Source organism: Aythya fuligula, chromosome 1 (assembly GCF_009819795.1).
Source record: "Aythya fuligula isolate bAytFul2 chromosome 1, bAytFul2.pri, whole genome shotgun sequence".
Taxonomy (NCBI): domain Eukaryota; kingdom Metazoa; phylum Chordata; class Aves; order Anseriformes; family Anatidae; genus Aythya; species Aythya fuligula.
The window spans coordinates 83,359,476-83,379,031 of record NC_045559.1 but is presented as its reverse complement, the minus strand read 5'-3'; the positions used below and the strand labels follow the sequence as shown (position 1 = coordinate 83,379,031).

Sequence of the window (19,556 nt, the reverse complement as noted above, 5' to 3'; positions counted from 1 at the left end):
GGTTGAGCTGCAGAATGGCACAAAAATCTGAGTATAGAGCTACACGCAGCATGATATCTTAAAAAAGTAGTAGAGATAAGCTTCAGATATACACCTAAGAGATGAGCTTCAGATACAAACTATGTAATGATCCCAAAAGACAGTGTGGCTCTCAACCAGTGTTGAACTTTGGATGTGAAAAGAAGTGTAAGGTAAGTGCTAGCAAATACTGATGAAAACATTTTTTTCTCTGTATTTCGTTTCTTAAGATCCAAATAAATTGTCCGTTTGGGTGAATAAAGAAAATGTGGGGTTATATGTATGCATGCAACCACACAACACAGTACAGACAGAGCTGAGGATTTTCTGCTTCGGAGATCCAGGTCTCTGGCACTGTCTTCACCGCATCAGGTTCAAGCCACAGGGGAAAAACAGAGAGAAGAAGGCTGGAGATTTCCCAGCGTGAACTGGAGTCCGACCCCGTTTCTACCCTTTGGAAAACGAAGCAAGGGATGCTTTCCTTCCCCGCGGCAATGCCCCACCACAGGGCTCCGGGCTCGGGTGTCAGCCCGGCCAGTGCCGGCACACGGAGGGGAGCGGCACACGGAGCATCCCGGCGCATCGCTGCCCCGCGTGGGAACTTGCCCGTGGGGGCAGCCCCGCTGCAAAAAACCTTGGTGAAGCCTCGCAGAGGTATCGGCTTCGCCCACCACCCCACACCCGGTGCCCCGGCCGGGCTTTGCCGAGCCTGGGAGCGGGGCGCGCCCGGGCGGGTCCCCGCGGTCTCCGCCGCCCGCCCCGCCTGCGTGGCCCGTGGGAGCGGGTCCGGGTGCCGGAGGCGGCGGGGAGGGCTGGGACGGGGCCCTGGCCAGGGGTTTCTCTCTCCCCCACCCCCCTCCTCCCCTCGCCGCCGGTTCCCGTGAGGCTGCAAGTGCCGCCGCGGCAGCTGGGGGGCCGGCGGGGGATGCTGCCGCCGCCCTACCCAGCGCCGGAGTAAGGGCAGGCGCTGGTGGCAGCAGGAGCAGCCCCGGCGGAGGGACGAGGTGAGCGGGGAGCGGGGGCAAGGGGGCGGGTGGGCGCCCGGCAGCGGGGCCGGGGTGGGCAGCGCTGCCGTCGGGAGCAGCCCGCCCTTGCTGGGGGCTGGGGGCGCACGGGGAAGGGACGGGGCGCAGCCCGCGGGGTCTGCTCCGTGCCCGGGAGGGGGGAGCCCGCAGGGCAGCGCAGCGCCGGGTTTGGGCTTTGCGGGTGCGGGAGAGCGGAGGAGCAGCGGGGTGGGGGCGCGAGTCGGGGGCGACGGGGAGCGAGGGGCATCCCCGGCTGACTGAGCCCGGCCGGCAATGCCGGATGCAGACGTAACTCGTCGGAGGGACCCCCTCCGCCTCCCCTCCACAAATCTGGGGCAGGATGGCTTGTGGTACAGCTACCATCCGGCAAAAGGAGAGATCGCCGGACAGCTCAGAGGTGTTTTCTCTGGCTGAAGTTATCTAGAAATAATATTGAGGCGAAGAACCGTAATTCATAACAAAACTTTGAAGAGCAACAGGTCGTTTCACTGAAATCACACGTGGTGGGGAAAAAAATCGCCTCAAGTTGTCCCGATGGAAAGCAACTAACAGCGATATCGTGTATACTGAATCATAATTATTGCTTGGGGAACTCCAAACACTACTCAAAATGTTACCATATGTCTGAAGGGATTTCAAAAAAACTAGAGTCTTTTCTTAAAACCTTCATTTTTACTTCTGGGGATACAATCTTTAGAATTCCTTTGATACATTTAATCATTTGAAGTGTTTCCGTTTTTGATGATGTTTTTCCAACCTGAAACAGACAGCCCAATATATGCAGACCTCCTGTTTTCTGTCAGGTTTTGCCCCCCAAACCTGCCTCTGTGTGCTTGCTGTACAAACTAGAATTAACCATGCTGGACAACCCAGGCTGCACTTAGAGGAGCAGGGGACATAACGGACAAGCCAGTCACCCTACATATCCCAGCAGCACCAGTGTGATGCTCCTGTTCTGTCATGGTGTGTGGAGGAGAGTGGCTTTGCATCTGCATCCTTCCCTGATTTCCCCATTTGGGTAGTGTTTCTATCACAGTCAAGACTTTCTTGCGAGCTACTCGAGTTTCACTAACTGGTGTAAATGTAAAGAGGATGTGCTGGGAGGGGCGAGGTCAGGGGAATATTAGTGAGGCATTGCTAAGGCTAATTTCCAGACAGTGTAGTGTCCCTGAAAGTGTTTATGCTAGTAGTGGAAATTAGAGCCCTTAACTCCCGTTCCTGATTTAGGCTGGGGCTGGGCAGCTGTGGACTCTTTCTTCTCTGTCCTGCCTTTCTGCAGCCTCACCAAGCTGCATTACTAAGCTCTCCTTTCAATGAGAAATGCAACTTCCAGCCCAGGGAACAGGATCCAGTCCTGCTCCCAGTGAATTCTCTGGGATGTGGTCATTGATCTCAGTGTCATGGTTTCTGTATCCATACATCCTTTCTAGTTGTGAGAGGGGAAAAAATATGGTTAGGATGATTATTAAATATATTTTTGCCAAGGTGTACTGAGTGGCAGTGAAGGGAGCTGATGGCTGTTCAGAGGAAGCATTTGAAGTCACCTACATATTTCCTAGGGTGATCCCGACTTTGTGCAAAGTGTGTTTCACAGTATTTGACACCAAACTGTCCAACCTATAATTTTTTCTAAGGTTAGTGGTGGAATGGGTGACATCCAGGCAACATTTTGGCATTGTTCTCAAAGCAGCAGTAGAGTGATGTTGAAGGAGAAGATTGTACAGTTACTTTCCACACTAAATTTAAGGCTCAGTGGAAGATTCCAGGTTTGTCAGTCTGACATGCTTTGCACCACTCTCAAAGAGCAATGCTTTCTTGATATTAGATTACCTCGTTAGAATTATCTTCTGAAATATAAGCAAAAATGTCAAATGAGACAGTAAGAGCTTTTCAGTAAGCTCCCATTCCATCTGCATGTGTACTGGTGGCTGCAAACAACCTCTTCTGCATAAGTTGATGGACTTTCTTGGTCACTTATTAACTGCAAGAGTGAGGAATGCTTTACCTGCGCTAATTTGTGCCAAGGATTGCAAGAACGTTATTGATACTCAAAGTAGACCGAGGAGGGCATTGGTAGCTCTAGTATCAAAATCTTCTTTTCTAATGTATCAGGGCTATTCCATATGAACACATTTTATTCAGTTGAGAAGGTTAGGATAACTGAACTGCTCAGCTCACAAAATATGAGAGATTGTAATCTTTTCATGTGTATGTGAAACGCAAGTGAGTGCAATATGATCTAGTGACTTAATTCTAAAGACGATTCCAGAACTTGTTCTGGGTTTGGACACTGACCTTGAAAAAACTATTTCCTTTCAGTTTTCCTGTTTCAAAAGTGGGGTTAAGGACAGCATTTTATGTGGTCTTGTTGGAAATGTCTCATTTAGAAATAGGTGTTTTTTTTAAAGCACACTGGAATTTCCATGCCAAAAACTCTGTATTGTTTCAAAGCCTAATTACCATATGGGAACATGAAAGCAAAGGGAAGTTTCAGAATTTTCTGGTCCTTTTTCCCACCGTGTTCAGGAGGTTTCAATCGACTGCTGTGGTGCATAGGATCATGTGACTGCTTCTGTTTTGCATTCTTCAAGTGGATCTTACAACTGGATCCCCTGTATCTGAAACTAGCTTTAGTGATCAAAATGAAGTTTTCAGTCGTAGGGAAAATTTCATGATACTTAACTTGACACTTTCTAATCATTAGCTTGGGGCACTTGGCATTGACTTAATAACATACACATACGATTCATTGCACTGATATTGAGTACTTTGGTGGACAAGACGCTGAACACCTGGGTGAGTGTATGATATGGGGATGGCAGTTAGTAAGTGCCTGGGTGGTTTTTTTTTGTTGTTTGTTTGTTTTTCATGTGGCAAACATGGCTGGGGTGGGAGGAGGCTTTGGGTTTGTTGCTGTTGTTTTGTTTTGTTTTTAACACAACTGTGATACTGTAGCTACAGTCCTGCAGCATTGTCTTACGCAGATAGTAAGGGCCATTGTGCTGTGTCCTAAGTCTGGAGGTAGATTTGAACCATTGCTCCCCAGGATTTCTCAAAGTGTAAGTACTCATGGCTATGGTGGCACTTCACATGCTGTGTCCATTCCAACACCCACCATTTCACTGCATTGCATTGGGAATGGGAACTTGTGGTGGCAGATAAAAAGAGAAGAAGGAAAAGAAGCCAGAGAAAAGAAAGAACAAAGGAATGGAAAAGAGACAGGAGCAAGGGTAGCAGTAATTCTAGCAAAGGGAACATTTTCCAGTGAGCAATTCTGAATGTGATGTAAAAAATAACAACTGAAAGTTTTATTTTACTACACAGAGCCCAGATTCTTCCTTTGATCTCTGTGCAAGCTTCCTTTTGGCATCTGTGGGAGATCAGTGGAAAGAGGGGAGTGTGTAGTCTTGAATTTATGATGCAGCCCATGAACAGTCATGAAACATAATTCAGTCCTCTCCAAAAATGAATACATAGCTGTGAGTCAGCTAGGAAGGTACACTGATGGTCCTGAAATAAATAAAATAAAATAAAATAAAATAAAATAAAATAAAATAAAATAAAATAAAATAAAATAAAATAAAATAAAATAAAAACTCAGTCTGTTCAGAGACATCTCACCACCAAAATAATAGATAAGCCATCTGAATACACTGCTCATTGCAACTAAAATGTTGGCATCTGTTGAAACTAGCTCACTGTCTCTGCTACTGCCTGCAGGAATTCGTTTGTATGCTTGATTTGTGTAATAGTGTACACAAATAGACTATTTTTGAGATTTTTACTCGTAGTCAGCGTCTAGAGACACAGTTACTTCAGCTTAATAAGGTAGGAATGCATTAAATGGCCCATAATGAATAACAAGAAATTCTCTACACTTCCTTAAATTACAGGATCTGCAAATTTTAGTTTATTCTTAGTTTAAATTGTTAGTAAATTTTAATAGTTGCACTTTAAACTTGCAATTAGCAATATATGAGTATTAAGAGATATTAACAGATGCACCAACTACTCTGAGCAAACCAAATATGCAAGAATTCATGTAACTTTAGTCAGTTGACTTCAGATGTTAATCATGAATAATCAAAGAGCATTTCTACGTATCTACAGAAAGTTTGCTGTAACTTGAGAGTTTGATACCTGATGCATCTGTTTCTTTATTGTGCCACTAATATGCTTGAACACTTGATATTGTGAGTTAAAATATTGGGAAACTAGGTTCTTTAGGATCCTTTACATACCTCTTATGAGAAACAGAACATTTAGGAGCAACCCAAAGCAAAGTCTAACATTAAATTGTCAGTGTAAATCACCTCTGCTGTAAAAAGCCCTCCCCACTTTCTGCTTTCAGTCTGCAAGTCTTTCTAGCACTGTGATGCTGCTCAGAGCAGTGTGCTGGGTTTTGCAAGCAGCAGGGCTGCTGACATATTGCTGTTACCATTACTTCTCTTAGGAGGGCATGTCAGAAACCAGAATACTCATCTATAATGTGCTCTGCAAACAGAAAAAAAGCTGGTCCTTGCTATAAAGTGGTGAGATTGTCCCAGGCAGATTAGGTTAAGGAGATGAAAGACATTTCATCTTTTCATCTCCTGTCATCATGTCCTCAAGACAGAGTTTAACAGATGTAGCCCTTTTCTCCAAGAAGTACCAAATAACCTGTATTTTCTGCTTTCTGTTCTCTGTGCTTTGTTTTCATTTTGCAACATTGCTTGAAATGGTGACATTCATTCCCCATTTCTGTTTTTCCATCCTTTGTCTTACTAGTGGCATGACACCAATAATTAAGCATTTGTTTGAGAAGTTGCTTTGATTGAGAAACTGCCTGTGCAAAAGGAGCACCACTGAAGACAAGCTGTTGGAGACACGTAGTATTATGGGGAGATTTCCTCCAGCCCCATTACTCCTAGCTCCTCTAGCACCAACTGGAAGTATGAGCAGGTGATGGAGATGGGAGCAACTGTCTCAGTGAGTGTGCAGCAGATCTGTGCCTCTTACACCAGCTTTTAGTGTCAAAGTGTTCAGCAAATTTAGAAGGTCTTCAGAAGTATCCACTCACGGCTGCATTTGCATGGTCCATTGCACACAGATCTCCACAGAGGCAAGGCAGAAAGAGAGCATGGGCTTTGGTGATGATGGGATTCACCAGTGAAATTACAGATTGGGGATAGAGGTAACAGATTTCATGTTCATCCAGCATTACTTAAATTCATCTTTGAGAAGCCTGAGATGATGTAGAGCTTGCAGACAATTTCATCAAGCCCCCTCCCTCTTCCCAAAAATGTTCAGGATCCTTTAAAATACATAGTGACTGTCATTTTCGATGCAAAACAGTACGCTGCCTAGCCCACAGCTGCTGTGTCCTGGAAGGGTAAGGACCTGTAGGTTTGGTGTTATGTCTGCCAGACTGGTGCAGTTCTCTCAGAACAGTGTGTAGGCAGGTTTAAATATCCAAAACAGTGTCTAGGTAGTTGGTGCTTTTGGCAGGGGTTGCCTTCTTACTCCCATCATTTTTCACCTCTCACCTCATTGCTGTCACACACAATGCACATTTCTGCTCTGTTCTTTGGCCTCACTTGAGAGTTGTGGGAAGCTCTGTGGGTCTACATGTGCCACATGCAGTCCACTATGGTAGCTGTTTTCAAGGTGAACTACTTAGCTGCATGCATTCTTAAATATTTTGAAAGTATCATAATTGGTATTTGTAAGGAACTTCTGACTAACATTGAGTGAGCCAGCCATCCAAGCCCTGCAATACTAAACCAGTTTTCAGATCTATCTTTCTTTGTTTAAATTTTATAACACATTCTACATTTAGCCTTTGAGGAGGAATTTAACTAAACTGTACCCTGTCTACACCAAACAGTAAACTCACTCTATGCCATGCACTGGGGCATCTTGCTAAGATGTTGTTCTCTCTACACAAGGGTTTTGAAAGTATTTTTAATAATGGAAGTAGTTCCTTCCAGGAGACTTCATATTAGAAAGGCAGCAGTTCTCAAAGGACAATTAAGGACAACTAATCTACATCACATTTAAGTCCCACAAATACCATGAGTCTTTCTTCATAGTCATATACTTTGCAAGACTGTCATATTCTTGCATAAATGATAAAACAGCAAATGCTGCTGATGAGTTTTCTCCATTTAGTAGCCTTCAGTCTAGGGAAAAAGCACAGATTTATAAACCAAAATGTAATCCTAAGTCTTACGCTGCTTTTATCATGATTCCAGGCAACCTGCCTACAGTCCTTATCTTACCATAGGAAGACAACTGTAATTCTTCTGTTTTATGAATTAGAGATTGAAGGGGCTGGATCCAGTTAACAAATGACATACTGGATATAAAATTGGTTTCTAAACAGCAGAAATAGTTTCCACCCATTGCACCACAACATCCTTAAATGCATCACCCTATATATTACCCTTGTCTAAAACATTGTAATAAAGACACAAACATTAATAGCAACAGTGGTGTGTGAATCTATAGGTGAACGCAAAGGCATGATTTTTTGGTATGATTTAGACTTATGTCTTCAATAAATACATCAATAAGAGATTCTGTTTCTTTTACTTCCCAGGACAGTGTTAGGTTGAGTAATTGTACCAGCTAGCAAAGGTAAACTGCTGCTTCCATATCTTGGAAGGCTTGTTTGCACATTTAATGGTATCATGTATCATATATCTGATGTATCTTGTCCATTTTCATGGGCATTTGCATACCTACACCTCTGAAAAGCTATCAAACAGAAACCTCTGCTTAATCTTAAGGAAAAGCCTTTTTCCTCGTCTCTCTACAGTTAGATCAGAGCATGTACTTCAAATATGATGTCTTGGAGCTTTCAATTTGAGAACTTTGAGCAGAGTCTCCCTATGAAATGATGCAGAAGGCATAGCGTCAATGTGTTAGCATGCAGAGAAGATATCTTGACCATCCAAGGCTAGGCAGCATCTGAATGATACTTTGAGGGTGGAAAAAATTCTGTGCCTGAAGTGGGTAATGAGTATCTCAGGAACATTTGAGCATTTGAACTTCAGTTCCTTGGTATTAAGAACTGCAATTGCTTCCTCTTCTGGATTGTCTGCCACATTTACTGTATTTGTTTCTCTGTACTTGTGTGTTGACATTTTGGTCCACAACCATGAGAGCCAGAAGTGTTTAATTTAGCTGGAAATTGTGATTCAAATTAAAACACCTGATTGCCAATCAACAAAGTCATAGGTACATTCTTGCTGAGTTCATGCTCTGACCATAGATGTATCTGTAGCTCTATGTCTGGAATCTCATACAGGCAGAGCCTATCAACTTTTATTGGAAAGAGCCAGAATGAAGCAGAGTAAGTCCATGGGGTTGTTTTGCTGTAGCTATTGTTGTTGCTTTCACAAAGTTTATTTAAGTTTTCATTTCGGGCAAGGAAGTATTTTATGATGGAAGACCAACAAATATTGGGCAGAAGGCACTCTGAATGGAGAGGAGTTTAATACGACTAGAAATGCTGATATGTTCATGTGATGAGTGTGGTGAGTGTCATGGATGAACTATATGGGGAGAAGAGATACAGTGGTTCTTTATGTTGTTGGACACCTCCCATGCAATGATAGAGCTGAAAGAACTTAGGTAGGGCCTGGATCTAGCCAGATTTCAGTACTTGTCAAACTGGAACTGCTCTGGTTGAATTCAGATGTCTGACATTATGTCTACAGTGCTGAACAAGGTAGCTGGGTAGAGTAGTGTGATGCCACTATATCAAAGTAGTTTAAAGATTTTATTCTGAAATGTCTTCTTCCTGAAAGTTTTATGGTTTTGCCAAATTATCTCTCGTGTAAGCAATACTGAGATATCTTTACCATTTTCAATTTTTAGAGTGAAATTTTATTCTGGGATGTGATTTCTAATAGTCCTATTTTCCTATTCAATACATCTGTTGCCATATTTATCAAGGTGAGAGCTGCACTTACAAAAGACAAAAACAAATCTTGAGCACTGTGGTTTCTATTAACATTGCAAAACTAGCAGAGCTGACACAACTATTTGTACCCTCTCTCTTCATTAGTATTGCCTAGAAAATTACTGACTTTTAAGTGACAGTTGTAACACCAGACAGGAAAATATGGAAGCACCTAAGTGACACAGAGGGCACAATTCGTTGTAACAACTTGTTGTTGTTGTTAACAATTTGCAGACTGGAAGGTAATCTTGGAGCAATGGCCATTAAAAATAATAATATATTACAAATTATGAAGTGAATACACTTGCACACAACTCATGGAATATTAAGATTTTGTTTTTATCATAGCTTTTTAAAACAGCTCTACGTTATGTGGCCTTGACTGAAAGCTCTCCTTGTAGTAAATCACAGCATATTTAAATAGCTGCCTCAGAAACAAGAAAGTATGGCTGAATTGATCCAGGATTTGAACATAAAATTCTAGACAGTAATAACTGTTGACAATGGCTTGGCCTCCAGATACTGTCTTTCATCAAAAGATCTGAAAGAGCTTTTAAAAATGTATAATTACAGCATAATGGGTTTCCATTTTGTATCAAGGATTATCAAAATATAAAAAATATACAACAATAATTTTCAGATCTCTATTGCTGGGTACTCATGTTCATTTTATGATTCATGTTATTGGTCTAAATATGGGTTTAGATGGCAGTTTGCATTCGAGTTTGAAAGTAACATGATTTCCAGACCCAAAGATGACAGGGAGAATTTTCCGTGAGCATATAAAACATTTAAAAGCCTATTTTATTTATTTTTGCCCACTGGGATCTGTGCTCTTAAATTTCTTTTTTGCTTTAAATAATTTGTCTTTGCTTCAGTTTGTAGTCGCCAGCTAACAAAGCTCTATGATGCTTAAGCTAATAATGTAGCATCTTCTTCAGAAGCAAAGCAACTACTAAAGTTATTCAGGCAACATTACAGCAACAATAACAAGGAAGGAAAAAGGACATAATTCTTGGTTAAGCATCTAACATAACAGTGCCGATGTGTACCCAGCAATGCACATTTCCTCCTACGTTAAGTATTTTAGGTGAGAAAGAATTCACATCCTGTTGGAGAAGGGGATTATGAGATACATATCTCTTAATTAAAGGAACACGGTTTCACTAATAGAGCTGACAGTAGGGTTAGATAACTCATGCTCTAATCTTTTTCTTTTGATACTGTGGACTGATAGAAGTCAAAGATGAACAGTGACCCTAAGGGATCTCTCTGCTTTTCCTATGTACTTTGTCCACATTAAATTTAAGTGCTCTCATGTTAATATTTTGGCACTTTCTTCCAAAAAGTTTGTGGATTACAGTTTTAAGTTGTTTCTAAAATTTAGAGACCAATCTCCTGAGAACCTGCTAACTTCCTTAACTTTTTCTGTAATTAGAGAAAATACCCATGGGAGTTAAAGATAACCTTCCCCCAGTGGTACTCAGTTGTTAAAAACCTTGTCAGAATCATGGGCAACTGAGTGATGCAGGGTGGTCCTGTAGTTATACAGCAACATGCAGGGCTGAAGCTGGCCTCCCTGTTTGTTACTGGATTTGGGGAAATGCAAAGATGTCATAAAGTTATTTCTGTTTCACCCTGTCCCATCTGGCCTTATGCCAAGAACAGCTTGGAGAATCTGGGCATGACTTGTACAGCAGCATTTACTTATGTGTAATTGTTGCAGCTCATAGTTCCTCCTATGGGTTGTAACAGATGCTGAGATGCATTGCTTTCCACTATCTTTATTTTTTCATTAATAAAATAATAAAATACTTTTATACATGGATTGTGTAGATCTTAAGAAGGTAAAAAATAAATCTGTCTTCCACTGCTTACTTAGTTTGCAAGTCCTGACAGTTTGTTGGAGTCCTGATATCTGTTTATCCTGGTGCATATTTGCAGTGCAACTTAAAAGGTTTACAATAACCATTTTATGAAAAAAAAATATATAGATTTCCTCACTCTGAACAAAATTTATAACTATATCAAATGGTCTTATCCTAACTCTGATTCAATATACCTGCATTTTTCCTATGACTGAAGAAACAGAAAGATCTTGTGGTTCTTCTGCAGATTGTTAAATGAACTATCCTACAACCATTTCTTCCAAAAAATTCTACATGCTCCAAGATGTTACAGTGATACGTACAAAATGATAATAACAGCTGCTTGATATGATATTTTTCTAGGAATACTGTATGAATGTATAAATAAAGATTACATGATAATGCAAATCTCATCTAGTTGAAAAATGAAACAATGGACAAACAGATCTGTACAGACTTTAGCTCGTGCTGTGGGGTTGAGCTAGCTAATTTTTTAGTTCAGTTCTAGTTCAGGTGTTGCCATGACAGAAGTTGTTTCATCTCATTTAAACAAAAAGGAAAAATAATCAGTCAGGTTCAGCCCGGATTTGAAGAAAAGCTCCTGCTCTTGCATCCTGATTCCAGGATCATTTAATCACACATAAGTAATCAGATTATTACTAATAGAATATAAGTAAAATTGATAGCAGATTTTGAAATTTTAATCAACTTTACACAGATTTAATACTTATTTAGAAATTTTTATCAGTAGTAAATTTCCTTTGCTGTTCTTCATGTATTATTCACTATTCCATAGTCTTAAAATATTATTAGTTTAGAAGTTAGAAAATATGTATGCAGCTAATGGATCCTTTCAAGGTTAAATGATACCAAGAAAAAGAAACCTTCTCATATGTTATCTGTCTGAACAACAGTTTTGTATTGACAGAATAGAATAGAGCTTGAACCAGACATGCTACTTCAACTTTGTCTTTACCTGTATTTTGAGCATTTCTGGTAACCTATGTTATAAAAAAAAAAAAAAAAAAATGGTATTAAAATAATAATAAAGAAAGAAATAAAATATATGTACTTCTAATAATCATATGAATGCATTACATTGAACATGCTTTGAAAAATAGTTTAAAGATAATGGCAACTGGCACTGCAAGACCTGAGTGACAGAGACTGAACTCTCTTTTCAAAACTGACTCGAGGTCAGGCTTTTCAAGTCAGAGAATTGATGCTCTCTGGTGAGCAAGTCAACACTTAGTTTTGTCTGGTTAACCACTCATCAGTTTTTTTATCCTGAATTACAGATTTCCTACACAACATATGAATGACCTGTTGAAAGATTTGAAGGTAGCAATTAAGTTGGGAGCTACATAAATTGCCATGGAATAAGATGGCAAGTAAAGAGACTGGGATGCTCCTCCTCTGTGATGAGATTCCAGCTGTGTACTCTTTTTATCTACCTTCTGGCTTCTGGTACTGTGCATTTTTCTCACTAGGATCCTGAATTTCCTATTGTCAAACCTTTTCAGTATTGGTAAATTTGGTTCAGACTTCTTGCTGTGTGGTTTGACCAGTGGCAGACCACATTTCTTCGGTCTACTTTAAAAGCCTAGCTTCGGACACTTCATCTGGGGGTCTGAGCAGTTCACCAGCTTGTCTGGGTGTGTTCTTGAGCAAAATGGTAGATTACTATAGTCATGTGTGAACAGGGATAAGGGAGATTGGAGGTCTTTTCAGTGATACTCATCTGAAAGATGAATGAGGGCAGGATTTAACAGAAAATTAAATTATTTAAATCAAATTATGGAAACATGGAAGTTGTATCAGAAAGGTGGTGTTTGTTGTTGTTGTTTGTTTTGTTTTGTTTTTGCAAAAACACAGTATAGTTTGGGGTCAAAAAACAAAGACCCACTTCACAATTGAATTACAATAATCTGAAGTTTGGTTGGTTCAAGTCTTTCAGCCAAGTCAACACCAAGCAGAGATGGCAGATCTCCAGAAACTGTGTTATAGACAAGTGTCCACCTCTCCAATGTCCATGTTTGTTCCTGAGCAATGTTTCTGACATTTCTGGCTTAAAACTGGGAAAGGTTTTGTAATTCTTCTGACGCTGAATGGAAAAATATCTTAAGTTCTGCCAGCATTCACTACATAGGGATTATTTATTTATTTATGACATAGCTTTGTTATAGGGGTGGCTGTCTAGTGGTTTTGAAACTGAATGACACCTACATGGTAAATAAATACATCTTGGACAGGTGTAAGCCAAGCTCCTGCTGCTTTTCAGCAAGACTTAGATTCTCAAGGGTGAGATTTTTATACTTAATTAATACCTAAACATTTGACTAGGAAGTTACTGGGCTTTTCAAACATACCTAATTATCCAGCTCTTTCTGACTTCAGTTCCCAGGTCTGAGGACTCTCATCTATAGTGTCTATTGAAACGGCAAGTGTTTGTGGTGTTGTGACATAAACAATTAGCATTTATTTGATCAAACTGTAGTCCAATGTGTTTTCTCTCACTAAATCTCCAGTTCTTAGTTTCATTTGTTATTTCCATGCCCTATTGTTACCAAACATTGTAACTGTTCATTCAGCAACTTTTTTATGGGGGGTGAAGGGGAGAGTGGTTGTTTCAGGTATAGGTCTATATTTTACAGAAGATGTTCTGGCTTAGGAAAAGTTGTACTACCTGCAATGATTGGTCCATTTCAATGTGTGTCAAATGTATTAAAAGTGTTTAAACAGGCACCTCTCTCAAGACCAGAACTTCTGAAGGTGATGGAACTGTGTAACTATATGTGTTTGGCACCTGTATTCTTGCAAATGAGACATCAGAATTTACCCTAAAAACTGTATTGTTTTAAAGCTGCAGGTAAAGCTCAATTTGCATGTTTTTACAGGGCTTATATGATGCTAATTTTATCCAACATGGCTAGATTCCAGAAGACACAGAATAGGTAATAGTCTTAGTAGTGAGACCAAACCCAGGAACAGCAGATTGACAGGCAGACAAAGACACGGTGCTTCACTGCTGAGTTTACATGATTTTAAATACATAAATGTATTAATGAAACTTTTGAGTATAAATATCCATTTATAAACCATAAATTCAGAAATAATCATATAGGTACATAAATAAGAATTGTGATGGTGTCTAATTGATAGTTCTTGACAGAAGATACAGTAACAAGCAAATATAGTAAAGACAACTGAGTCAAAAATGGCTTACCTTTGAAATAAGAAAAAGAACAGCTGAACATGCATTTCTGGATTTCAACAGAGTGTTCCTTATTTTTTGTCCCCTAAGTACAGTTTCAGCATGGTCTCTTCGTGATGGTCTTACCATGTACATAACAATATGTTTGTGAGCACTTTCCCATCTCCATCCTTCAGCCAATATAGACAGAAAAAAGCAGTACAGAATGGATACTGTGTGACTGGTGTCAACTGGTGGAAAACTAAAGCACAAGATAATTTTTTTTTTCAACCCAGGAATATAACAGGCTTACAAAAGTGATTTATCTTTTTTTTTTTTTTTTTTTTTTTTTAAGTAATGACAAATAATAAGAGCAATAAAAATATTCATTGCTAATGATGAAACTTACTGGTAGAAATATGAAGTCCTTTTGCATCAGTGCTTCAACAACTTAAAACTGTAGAAGATGAAGATGACACTTAAGGTGAAAGGTTAATTATTGCAGCTCAGTGTATATAGTTCTGAAATAACCAGCAATAATTTATGCTGAAGAAAGGGTCTAGGCAAGTCATATAGAGGTGTGGATCTATTTTTCTCTGTATCTGTATATAAATCTTGGTGTTCTTACTGGGAGTCTGATAATCAAAATAATATATTTTTATAATATTCCCCTCTTATTAATCTATCTCTAAGATAATATTCCTAAGATAACAGGAAACTTTTCTATCTCTTCAGAAAACCCTTTGTGGCTTCCTATAAACTCTGAAAACACTTAGTGTCCCTTGATACTGATGTTCCAGACAGAGTTATTAGTGCTGAGCCTCCAGACACAGAAATTGAATTTACAGGCTCTTTGCTCAAAGGCTTCAAAGAGCTGAAAGGATGGAGAGAGTCTGGCATGGAATGGTATACTTTTCCTGATTTCACTTTACATAAATTAAATAAACATTTACAAATAAAATCATGAAAACATCTATTTTAATTAGGTGCATAAGAATTAGCTGTTCATTATATCCTCCCACTTGCACATTGTGGGGAAGAACTATTTGTCTTCCAAGAGTGTGGAGGTGAGGCAAGACTTCATTTAATGTTCATTAGGAAGTCGTGGATCCTTGGAGAGAAAGTATGAGAGGTGTATGCAGTATTATTATCATTAAAAGGTATGTATAATAATATCCTCTTCCTTTATTCTACTGAGAAACAATGACTCATTTTCAGTATAATCCATCCTCCACTGAAAAGGTCAAAGCTAATTGCTATCTCTCTATTTACTGTCTTGGTAAGAAGAGGTTTCTTTTGCTGCATCCAATATACAAGGAGTAAACGGCCAAGCAAGAAATCAAGCTGTCAAGAAACATGGCATATACAGTGAACACTGGAAATCTTACTGATACAGTGTACCTCCTACTACTGTTTTCATAGCCATGTTTTTGTTGTTAATAAGTTAAGCTCAGAAAGAGGTTATAAATGTTAATGTTAGATTTGTGTTCTCCTTGATTCCTTGCAGAAGGACCAATACGGGGGTGTTTTGCTTTGTTTGAAGTTGTTTCCTTCAGCTTTGCAAATATCAAGAGAAATGAGCTTCCTGTCCTCTTAAGATTTAGGAGTAGCCTTGACATTTAATAATTAAATGATGATTGTGCTAGGTCTTTTGCAAGGCTCTTTAGCAGTGTTTTCAGACATAATTAAAAAATAAATAAATGGGAGAGGGTAAAAATTTGATTAAAATTAGCTGCTCCAAGTCACTTTCTGAATGTTTGTGATGATACTTTTGTGATGGTACTTTTTCACTGCCTAGCTGGTATTTTCATAGAGTTTTCCAGATTGCAGAAATGCAGATTTGCTCAAGTGAATTTCTGTGGTACATCTTAGGTCTCTCTTTTTAATAGCGGGAAGGGGAATTATATGACCATTTTTCCATTGACAAGTTGGTTTTAAGATTATTTCCCTTTGCTTTGTATCACATTAGCTTTTTTTAGCAAACTACAGATCTGGTAGACTTGGGCTTAGCAAAGGCACATTTTGAATATTGAATCTGTGGAGTTAAAAAGCAAAGAAAATTGTACATTACTTTATTGAGAAGCCTCAGGAGGGTTAGAGAATGTGTTTTCAGGTGCTGCATTTGTGCTTCCCATTGTAAATGTAGTTAGCTCTCTTGAAAGTGAACTATCAATGAAATGACCTCTTGCTAATCTATATTTATTCTTCTTCTGAGGCTTTGTCTTTGTTCTATTCAGTTTCTAAGTCAAAACAAAATAAAACACCATTGCTAACACTGCAGGTTTAGCCTACTATCTGAAAATCAAGCTGGGCTTGTTCTGCTTCACTACAGTAGCACCCACAGCACAAGCACTCTGGATCTGGAATTTATCAGGGCTTTTTGTTTATGTTCAAGACAAGTATACACGTGACCTAGACTTCAACTTTTACAATGCTGACACTATAGGAAACACTTCCCTTGTCAGTAAATTGATATGTCAACACCACTAGTTACAACACTTAAAACCAGTGGCAACTTTTTTCAGTTTCTGTTAACTTTTTTAGATACTCAAAAGCAGTTGCCTAGACAGCTGAAATGTGAAAGCTCCACTGAGTTAATTCCTCAACAGCCAAAGTATAGACAATCTGCAGCATAATCCACTATCACATTGTTCTCATTTCATGACAGTGATAAGTATGGCACACATACTCTATATACATGTTGGCTTTTAAAAATGTTATGCTCTGAGGAGCTTGCAGCAAAACTGTCATGGATATGTACCCTTCCTTTACCCAGATGCTATGCATGTCCTTTGCTGCACATATAATCACAATAAACAAGGCTGTGATTGCATCCCCTGAAAAAATGTGTTTGAATATTTGAAGATCTTGTAAATCTATCAAATCTCTAGGTTTAAGTTTGTTGTTTGCATCTCCCTGTGGAAGTCTAGGGAGATAAGAAGAGAAAACAGTGACTTAGCTGCACTTGGGATTCTCGCCAGTCTTTGTGAGATGGAAAATTCCTTCCTAATTCCATATCTGACTTTAAATTTGACCCTCAGCATGTGAGCAAGATAGACCAACACACACACTTCAGAAAAGAAAGATTCTTTGTGTCCTAACAGGACACTGGTGCAACTTTTCCAAGGTCCTAGTCTGGCTGCTGCCGATCAATGAAGCTTTGTCTTCCGTCAAACATCCTAGAGTGTGTGGGTAAATTGGGCATCAGAAAAAAGAGCTGTTCTCTACCTCCTTCAGGCCGTCAACAGAGACCTTGAAACATGAGAGTTGGTTGTAGTGTACATCTCAATGCAGAGTTACCAGAAAGATGAGTTTATGGAGCACAATTCAGAAAGCCACTAGTCACCATGGGAGAGTTGTAGTTTATATATTCCGACATTAGTGATCATTTAAACATGAAAATTATTCTCTTCAATGCTAGCTTTTCTGTTCTTCTCAGTTTTTAACAAAACCAGTTTTATTTTGCTATCTAGATGACTAGTTAATAAATAATAAATAAAGAAACTCAAAACGAGACTGATCTCCAACTGATCTCTATAGAAATGCCCCCACTCATTGATATAATGCCTTTAAAAATCCTTTGAGATTTCTCCATAAATTAGTTTTGAATCTCTCCTTTAATTGCAATTTTCAAATGCATTTGCCCATATACCTTGGAGAAGTCCATTTGGTACTCTACACAGTCACATTTATCAAGCAGCTTCTCAGAATAAAATAGGGGGAGGTGGGGGACACAAGACAATTCGTGTTAATTTCACTTTATCCTTTCTGATTTTTTAGAAATAATGCTAATTTAATTGATTTCATTGTTGTATCCACATTGATATTGGGGTACAATGCCTAAAATTTCCTGGGCATTCCTTCTTTAGTAATTATTTAACACCTAGATACATTTGCAGTTCTCTGGCCCTTTGGAATTTTCCCCGTTTTCCATGAGATGGTCAGTATCAACATCAGTGGTTCGAAGAACTCCTCATACAGTTTATGTAAGACTCCAGGCCTGTTGATTTGAAAACATTTAATTTTAGCAGATCTCATCTCACATCTCTTTTTATTACCTACAGTGAATTTTGTTGGGCTGACGTAATATGGGATGATACATTCTCCAGCTTCATTCCAAGGACAATTTTGTCCTTGTGCAAAGGACAAAATGTTTATTGGGTATTGCCGCCTTTCCTGGATTGCCATTTATAGTTTTATCATCCACACCTAGCAATGGGCTCATGGCCAGTTCAAAACTTTTTCTAATATTTATAAAAATATCTTTTTTCTCTCATAAAACTCTATTAACTATTAGTATTTCCTTGATTTTATTAAGTTCCCTCATAAGTTTCCTGCATATTTTATCTTATAAATTGTTATTAACATTTACTCTTCCTTTTCTTTCATGCTGCAGATAAGTGAGTTTTACTGTTTTATTGCCATCATCTAGCCCAGACAGCTTCTGGTTTAGTATAAATATTTTTGTGCTTAGAAGTGCATTTTTGGCTTGTGATTGGATATGCTTAGCACTTTATTTTACATTTCCCATTTGATTTTACACTACCAGTCAATTGGGCTAACAATCATCCTAAACTTTGGAATTTTGTCCTGTTTAAAGTTCCAAGTCTATATTTTGGAACCGATCCTCTATTATGATTGATGACACATTCTGCTTGCACATGGTGACTATCACCACTACCTAGGCAACTGCCAGTTCAAGGCAAGCAGTTACACCATCTACTCCACCAGAAACACATTTGTGGCTGATCTATTTTAGCTTTGACAGGGAAGTGTCTGCATTACCACAGGAGCCCTGGTAATCTTAACAGTCATTTTGTTATTGTACACTTGAAAGATACAGTACATACTTTTTAGCAAGAGTACAGCCCTGATGACACAGTTTATTTCAAGTTAGCAAGGAAATTGTAATAAGAACTAAATGATAATAAGAAGAAAGCTTTCACTGAGGAGATGAGTAAAAAGTCATTAGGAATGATTCCAGCAAGATTCCAAAAGGAGGCAAATGGTTGCCTAAAAACATTTTATTTTTATTTTTATTTTTGGTCCTACCAGCTGCATTCTTATTCTGTGCTGTTTGTTGTTGGATCACAGCATTTCTAAAACATCATCAATGAAGATACATTCTGATCTTCAGGTTTATCTTTGCGTGGAGGAGAGCATGGGTCATTCCCCAGTCTTGCACTTGTATCGTTGCTGGAGAACAGATCCCTAAATGAAGGGGTGAGGCACCTTTTGAAGCTTAATAATGGTCTGTCTCTTGCCTCCCTCCAGTTCTTTTCCTGACATTTCCAGAGGACAGAGATAAAATTTCCGAATTTCCTTACAGAATCACAGAATTTCTAGGTTGGAAGAGACCTCAAGATCATCGAGTCCAACCTCTGACCTAACGCTAGCAGTCCCCACTAAACCATATCCCTAAGCTCTACATCTAAACGTCTTTTGAAGACTTCCAGGGATGATGACTCCACCACTTCCCTGGGCAGCCTGTTCCAATGTCTAAC

General features: G+C 39.3%; 1 protein-coding gene across 1 annotated transcript in view; it reads left to right on the top strand.

Annotated features, from left to right (window-relative positions):
• Nucleotides 1-618: 618 nt before the first annotated feature.
• CASR (calcium sensing receptor) overlaps nt 619-19,556 on the top strand; it is a 73,230-nt gene continuing 54,292 nt past the window's right edge. The window contains exon 1 of the mRNA XM_032207955.1: nt 619-672. The gene's annotated coding sequence lies outside the window, so the exon portion shown is untranslated. The remainder of the gene's footprint in view (nt 673-19,556) is intronic.